The sequence below is a fragment of the Arachis ipaensis genome, chromosome B2 (genome assembly GCF_059453495.1).
Source record: "Arachis ipaensis isolate K30076 ecotype BB chromosome B2, ASM5945349v1, whole genome shotgun sequence".
Taxonomy (NCBI): domain Eukaryota; kingdom Viridiplantae; phylum Streptophyta; class Magnoliopsida; order Fabales; family Fabaceae; genus Arachis; species Arachis ipaensis.
In genome coordinates, this window is record NC_142437.1 from 48,554,700 (window position 1) to 48,563,254 (window position 8,555).

Below are 8,555 nucleotides of genomic sequence, written 5' to 3' on the forward strand. Positions count from 1 at the left end.
GCCTGTTTTCTAGAGCTGTCTGCCATCTCTAATGAGATTTTAGCAGCTTGCACCCCATAGATTCCCAGTTTCTCTACTACAGAGAGGGGCATGAGGTTTATTCCTGAACCAAGGTCACACAGAGCCTTAAAGATCATGGTGCCTATGGTACAGGGTATTATGAACTTTCCAGGATCCTGTTTCTTCTGAGGCAATGTCAGTTGATCCAGATCACTTAGTTCATTGATGAACAAGGGAGGTTCAACTTCCCAAGTATCAATGCCAAATAATTTGGCATTTAGCTTCATGATTGCACCAAGAAACTTGGCAGTTTGCTCTTCAATAACATCCTCATTCTCTTCAGAAGAGGAATACTCATCAGAGCTCATGAAGGGCATAAGGAGGTTCAATGGGATCTCTATGGTCTCTAGATGGGCCTCAGAGTCCTTTGGTTTCTCAGAGGGAAGCTCCTTATTGATCACTGGACGTCCCAGGAGGTCTTCCTCCTTGGGATTCACGTCCTCCACTCCACTTGTAGGTTCGGCCATGGTGCTTATGTCAATGGCCTTGCACTCTCCTTTTGGGTTCTCTTCTGTATTGCTTGGGAGAGTACTGGGAGGGATTTCAGTGATCCTTTTACTCAGCTGGCCCACTTGTGCTTCCAAATTTCTAATGGAAGATCTTGTTTCATTCATGAAACTTACAGTGGCCTTAGACAGATCAGAGACTAGATTTGCTAAATTAGAAGCATTTTGTTCAGAGTTCTCTGTCTGTTGCTGAGTTGATGATGGAAAAGGCTTGCTGTTGCTAAACCTGTTTCTTCCACCATTGTTAAAGCCTTGTTGGGGCTTTTGATCCTTCCATGAGAAATTTGGATGATTTCTCCATGTTGAGTTATAGGTGTTTCCATAAGGTTCACCTAAGTAATTTACCTCTGCTATTGCAGGGTTCTCAGGATCATAGGCTTCTTCTTCCGAAGATGCCTCTTGAGTACTGTTGGATGCAGCTTGCATTCCATGCAGACTCTGAGAGATCATATTGACTTGCTGAGTCAATATTTTATTCTGATCCAATATGGCATTCAGAGTATCAACTTCAAGAACTCCCTTCTTCATAGGCGTCCCATTATTCACAGGATTCCTTTCAGAAGTGTACATGAACTGGTTATTAGCAACCATGTCAATGAGTTCTTGAGCTTCTGCAGGCGTTTTCTTTAGGTGAATGGATCCACCTGCAGAAGTGTCCAGTGACATCTTTGATAGTTTAGATAAACCATCATAGAATATATCCAGGATGGTCCATTCTGAAAGCATGTCAGAAGGACACTTTTTGGTCAACTGTTTGTATCTTTCCCAAGCTTCATAGAGGGATTCACCTTCTTTCTGTCTGAAGGTTTGAACATCAGCTCTAAGCTTGCTCAGCTTTTGAGGAGGAAAGTACTTGGCTAAGAAAGCCGTGACCAGCTTATCCCAAGAGTTCAAGCTGTCTTTGGGTTGAGAATCCAACCATAATCTAGCTCTTTCTCTTACAGCAAAAGGGAAAAGCATGAGCCTGTAGACTTCAGGATCTACTCCATTAGTCTTAACAGTATCACATATCTGCAAGAACTCAGTTAAGAACTGAAAAGGATCTTCAGATGGAAGTCCATGAAACTTGCAGTTCTGCTGCATCAGAGAAACTAATTGAGGTTTCAGCTCAAAGTTGTTTGCTCCAATGGCAGGAATGGAGATGCTTCTTCCATGTAAATTGGAATTAGGTGCAGTAAAGTCACCAAGCATCTTCCTTATATTATTATTATTTTCGGCTGCCATCTCCTCTTCCTGTTCGATAATTTCTGAAAGGTTATTTCTGGATTGTTGCAATTTAGCTTCTCTTAATTTTCTCTTCAGAGTCCTTTCAGGTTCTGGATCTGCTTCCACAAGAATGTTCTTATCCTTGCTCCTGCTCATATGACAAAGAAGAAGGCACAGAAAAAAAAATAATAATAATAATAGAGATCCTTTATACCACAGTATAGGGATCCTTGTGTGAGTAGAAGAAGAGGGGGAGACAAAGAATGTAATATAATAGAAGAAACACAACTGTGAGGAGGCTAGAGATGTGAGATGAGATGTTAGGATATGAATGAATAAATAGAATAAGATGGGAGAGAGGGAATTTTCGAAAATATTTTTGAAAAAGAGTTAGTGATTTTCGAAAATGGTTTTTGAAAAATGTTAGTAATTTTCGAAAATTTTTAAAATAAAAAATAAAAATAAAAATAATTAGTTAATTAAAAATAAATTTTGAAAAAGAAGGAAGGGATTTTCGAAAATGAGAGAGAGAGAGTTAGTTAGGTGGTTTTGAAAAAGATAAGAAACAAATAAAAAGTTAGTTAGTTAGTTGAAACAAATTTTGAAAAGATAGGAAGTTAGGAAGTTAGAAAAGATATTTTGAAATCAAATTTTTGAAAAAGATAAGATGAGAAGATATTTTAGAAATTAGTTTTGAAAAAGATTTGATTTTTAAAATCTCAATTAATGACTTGATTCATAAGAAATCACAAGATATGATTCTAGAACTTAAAGTTTGAATCTTTCTTAACAAGCAAGTAACAAACTTCAAATTTTTGAATCAAAACATTAATTGATTATGTTATTTTCGAAAATTTGATATAAAAATAAGAAAAAGATTTTTGAAAAATATTTTTGGAATTTTCGAAAATAACTAAGAATTTTGAAAAAGATTTGATTTTTGAAAAAGATTTTGAAAAAGATAAGATTTTCAAATTGAAAAATTGATTTGACTCATAAGAAACAACTTGATTTTAAAAATTTTTGAAAAAGTCAACTCAAATTTTCGAATTTGATGAGAGAAAAAGGGAAAGATATTTTTTTTTTTTTATTTTTGAATTTTTATGATGCAAGAGAAGAATACTAAAAAGATGCAATGCATGAAATTTTTAGATCAAAACAATGAATGCATGCAAGAATGCTATGAATGTCAAGATGAACACCAAGAACACTATGAATGTCATGATGAACATCAAGAACATATTTTTGAAAAAATTTTAATGCAAAGAGAACATGCAAGACACCAAACTTAGAATTCTTTAATGCTTAGACACTAAGAATTCAAGAATGCATATGATAAACATGAAAAGACACAAAACAAAAAAATCATCAAGATCAAACAAGAAGACTTACCAAGAACAACTTGAAGATCATGAAGAACACTATGAATGCATGAAATTTTTGAAAAATGCTAGATGCATATGCAAGTGACACTAAACTTATAACATAACTCAAGACTCAAACAAGAAACAGAAAAATATTTTTTTGATTTTTATGATTTTCTAATTTTTTTGTATTTTCTTTTAATTTTTTTTCGAAAATTATTGTGAAAATTAAAAAATAAGGATTCCAAAATTTTTAATATGAATTCCAGGAATCTTGCCATGTTAGTCTTAAAGCTCCAATCAAAGGGTCAGGCATGGCTTAATAGCCAGCCAAGGTTCAACATATAATTACATGGACTGGAGTGATTAGTTGAATACCAATCCCAAAGTAGTTTGGGTATGGCTTTACAGCCAGATAGGATTCAACATGTTTCATGAAACACTAGAATTCATTCTTAAAAATCCTGAAGAAAAATATATTTTTGAAAACATTTTTTTTTTTGAAAACAAAGAAGAAAATTTTGAAAGATTTTTGAAAACTTTTTTGAAAACTAAAACAAAAAGAAAATTACCTAATCTGAGCAACAGGATGAACCGTCAGTTGTCCAAACTCAAACAATCCCCGGCAACGGCGCCAAAAACTTGGTGCACGAAATTGTGATGTCCAGGCTCGAACAATCCCTGGTAATGGCTCCAAAGCTTGGTGCTTTGATCTTAATTCATAATTGTCACAACTTCGATACAACTAACCAGCAAGTGCACTGGGTCGTCCAAGTAATACCTTACGTGAGTAAGGGTCGAATCCCACAGAGATTGTTGGTATGAAGCAAGCTATGGTCACCTTGTAAATCTCAGTCAGGCGGATATAAAATAATCATGGAGTTTTTGAATAATAAATAATAGAATGGGGATAGGGATACTTATGTAAATCATTGGTAGGAATTTCAGATAAGCGAATGGAGATGCTTTTCGTTCCTCTGAACCTCTGCTTTCCTGCTATCTTCATCCAATCGGTCTCACTCCTTTCCATGGCTGGCTTTATGTGATACATCACCACTGTCAATGGCTACTTTCGGTCATCTCTCGGGAAAATGATCCAATGCCCTGTCACGGCACGGCTAATCGTCTGGAGGCATCACCCTTGCCAATGGCTTCATCTTATCCTCTCAGTGAATAATATGCTCACGCACCCTGTCACGGCATGGCTATTCATCTGTTGGTTCTCGATCATGCTGGAATAGGATTTACTATCCTTTTCCGTCTGTCACTAACGCCCTGCAATCGCGAGTTAGGAGCTCGTCACAGTCATCCAATCATTGAATCCTACTCGGAATACCACAGACAAGGTTTAGACCTTCCGGATTCTCTTGAATGCCGCCATCATTCTAGCTTACGCCACGAAGATTTTGGTTAGGAGATCTAAGAGATACTCATTCTAGCTTATTTCATGTAGAACAGAAGTGTTTGTCAGGCACGTGTTCATAAGGGAGAAGGATGATGAGCGTCACACATAATCATCACCTTCATCACGTTCTTGGGTGCGAATGGATATCTTAGAAGAGAAATAAGAAGAATTGAATAGAAAACAGTAGTACTTTGCATTAATCTTTGAGGAACAGCAGAGCTCCACACCTTAATCTATGGAGTGTAGAAACTCTACCGTATGAAAATACATAAGTGAAGGTCCAGGCATGGCCGAGATGGCCAGACCCCTAAACGAGATCAATAGTCTCCTAATATGAACAATGGATTAAAACTGAGACCAAAGATGTCTAATACAATAGTAAGAGGTCCTATTTATAATAAACTAGTCACTAAGGTTTACATGAGTAGGTAATTGATGCATAAATCCACTTCCTGGGCCCACTTGGTGTGTGTTTGGGCTGAGCCTGAGTGTTGCACGTGTAGAGGTCCTTCTTGGAGTTGAACGCCAGTTTTTGTGCCAGTTTGGGCGTTCAACTCTGGTTTTGGCTCCTTTTCTGGCGCTGGACGCCAGATTTGGGCAGAAGGCTGGCGTTGAACGCCAGTTTAAGTCGTCTATTCTTGGCCAAAGTATGGACTATTATATATTGCTGGAAAGCCCTGGATGTCTACTTTCCAACGCAATTGGAAGCGCGCCATTTCGAGTTCTGTAGCTCCAGAAAATCTACTTTGAGTGCAGGGAGGTCAGAATCCAACAGCATCAGCAGTCCTTTTTCAACCTCTGAATCTGATTTCTGCTCAAGTCCCTCAATTTCAGCCAGAAAATACCTGAAATCACAGAAAAACATACAAACTCATAGTAAAGTCCAGAAATGTGAATTTAACATAAAAACTAATGAAAACATCCCTAAAAGTAACTAGATTCTACTAAAAACATACTAAAAACAATGCCAAAAAGCGTATAAATTATCCGCTCATCACCTTCCCTCATCTTATTTGTCACCTTTGCAATTCAGCTGGAATTGACATAGAAGAAGACATCCTCATTGATGAGGACAAGCCCATCACTAAGAAAAGGATGGAGCAAACAAGAGACCCCATTCATGGACAAGAGCATGAGGAAATTCCTCATCATGACATCCCTGAGATACCTCAAGGGATGCATTTTCCTCCACAAAATTATTGGGAGCAAATTAACACCTCCCTAGGAGAATTAAGTTCCAATATGGGACAACTAAGGATGAAGCACCAAGAGCATTCCATCCTCCTCCATGAAATTAGAGAAGACCAAAGAACCTTGAGAAAGGAGCAACAAAGGCAAGGAAGAGACATTGAGGAGCTCAAGCACTCCATAAGATCCTCAAGAGGAAGATCAAGCCGCCATCACTAAGGTGGACCTGTTCTTTATTTTCTGTTTTTCGAATTTTTATGCTTTATGTTTATTTATGTTCGTGTCTTTATTACATGATCAGTAATGTCTAAGTGTCTATGCATTAAAGCTATGAAAATGAATCCATCACCTTTCTTAAATGGAAAATGTTTCTAATTGAAAAAGAAAAAGAAGTGCATGAATTTTGAATATTAAAACAGTTTAGTTATTTTGGTGTGGTAGCAATACTTTTGTCTTTCTGAATGAATGCTTGAACAGTGCATTTTTTTTTAATTTGTTGTTCATGAATGTTAAAATTGTTGGCTCTTGAAAGAATGATGGAAAAGGAGAAATGTTATTTGATGATCTAAAAAATCATAAAATTGATTCTTGAAGCAAGAAAAAGTAGTGAAAAGCTTGCAGAAAAAAAATATATATGCAAAAAAAAAAAGAAAGAGAGAAAATAAAAAGAAAAAGCAAGCAATAAAAGCCAATAGCCTTTTAAACCAAAAGGCAAGGGTAAAATAAAAAGGATCCAAGGCTTTGAGCATCAGTGGATAGGAGGGCCCACAGGAATAAAATCCTAGCCTAAGCGGCTAAACCAAGCTATCCCTAACCATGTGCTTGTGGCGTGAAAGTGTCAAGTGAAAACTTGAGACTAAGCGGTTAAAGTCGTGGTCCAAAGCAAAAAGAGTGTGCTTAAAAGTGCTGGACACCTCTAATTGGGGACTCTAGCAAAGCTAAAGTCACAATCTGAAAAGGTTCACCCAGTTATGTGTCTGTGGCATTTATGTATCCGGTGGTAATACTGGAAAACAAAATGCTTTGGGTCACGGCCAAGACTCATAAAGTTGCTGTGTTTAAGAATCAACATACTTAACTAGGAGAATCAATAACACTATCCGAATTCTGAGTTCCTATAGATGCTAATCATTCTGAACTTCAAAAAGATAAAGTGAGATGCCAAAACTGTTCAGAAGCAAAAAGCTAAAAGCCCTGCTCATCTAATCAAGACTGATCTTCATTGATGTTTTTGGAATTCATTGTATATTCTACTTTTTTTATCCTATTTAATTTTCAGTTGCTTGGGGACAAGCAATAATTTAAGTTTGGTGTTGTGATGAGCGGATAATTTATACGCTTTTTGGCATTGTTTTTAGTTAGTTTTTATTATCTTTTTTATTAGTTTTTAAATAAAAATCACATTTCTAGACTTTACTATGAGTTTTTGTGTTTTTCTGTGATTTCAGGTATTTTCTGGCTGAAATTGAGGGACTTGAGCAAAAATCTGATTCAGAGGCTGAAAAAGGACTGCAGATGCTGTTGGATTCTGACCTCCCTGCACTCGAAGTGGATTTGTTGGAGCTACAGAAGCCCAATTGGCGCACTCTCAATTGCGTTGGAAAGTAGACATCCTGGGCTTTCCAGCAATATATAATACTCTATACTTTTCCCAAGATTTGATGGCCCAAACCGGCGTTCTAATTCAGCATAGAAATTCTGGCGTCAAAACGCCAGAACTGGCATAAAAGCTGGAGTTAAACGCCCAAACTGGCACAAAAGCTGGCGTTTAACTCCAAGAAAAGTCTCTATATATGAAAGCTTCAGCCCAAGCACACACCAAGTGGGTCCGGAAGAAGATTTCTGCATTAATTACTTATTTCTGTAACCCTAGGCTACCAGTTCCCTATAAATAGGAGCTTTTGCTATTGTATTTTGAATCCATCTTTGACTAGTCTTATGCTATCTTAAACCTTTATGGGGGCTGGCCATTCAGCCATGCCTAGACCTTTTGTTCTTATGTATTCTCAACGGTGGAGTTTCTACACACCATAGATTAAGGTGTGGAGCTCTGCTGTTCTTCATGAATTAATGCAAAGTACTACTATTTTTCTATTCAATTCACGCCTACTTCTTCTCTAAGATATTAATTTGTTCTTCAACTTGATGAATGTGATGATCCGTGACACTCATCATCATTCTCACCTATGAACATGTGCCTGACAACCACCTCTATTCTACTAGCAACGGCTTGAATACGTATCTCTTGGCTAGAATTATTGGCGGTAATTCTTGAGATCCGGAAAGTCTAAACCTTGTCTGTGGTATTCTGAGTAGGATCTGGGAAGGGATGACTATGACGAGCTTCAAACTTGCGATTGTTGGGCGTGTGACAGACGCAAAAGGATCAATGGATCCTATTCCAACATGATCGAGAACCGACAGATGATTAGCCGTGCGGTGACAGCGCATTTGGAACATTTTCACTGAGAGGATAGGAAGTAGCCATTGACAACGGTGATGCCCAACATAAAACTTGCCATGGAAAGGAGTATAAATGGTTGGAAGAAGGCAATAGGAAAGCAGAGGTTCAGAAGGAACAAATCATCTTCATACACTTATCTGAAATTCCTACCAATGAATTACATAAGTATCTCTATCTTTATTCAATTTTATATTTTATTATCAATTCTCCATAACCATTTGAATCTTCCTGACTGAGATTTACAAAATGACCATAGCTTTCTTCAAGCCGATAATCTCTGTGGGATCGACCCTTACTCACGTAAGGTATTACTTGGACGACCCAGTGCACTTGCTGGTTAGTTGTGCGGAATTGTGACAAAG

The 8,555-nt window shown here is 37.3% G+C and overlaps 1 non-coding gene across 1 annotated transcript; it reads left to right on the forward strand.

Moving 5' to 3' along the window:
- Positions 1–1,286: 1,286 nt before the first annotated feature.
- Positions 1,287–1,394, forward strand: LOC148573898 (small nucleolar RNA R71). The gene has a single exon (XR_015905681.1). It is a non-coding gene; the product is annotated as a small nucleolar RNA R71 (small nucleolar RNA).
- Positions 1,395–8,555: the final 7,161 nt, after the last annotated feature.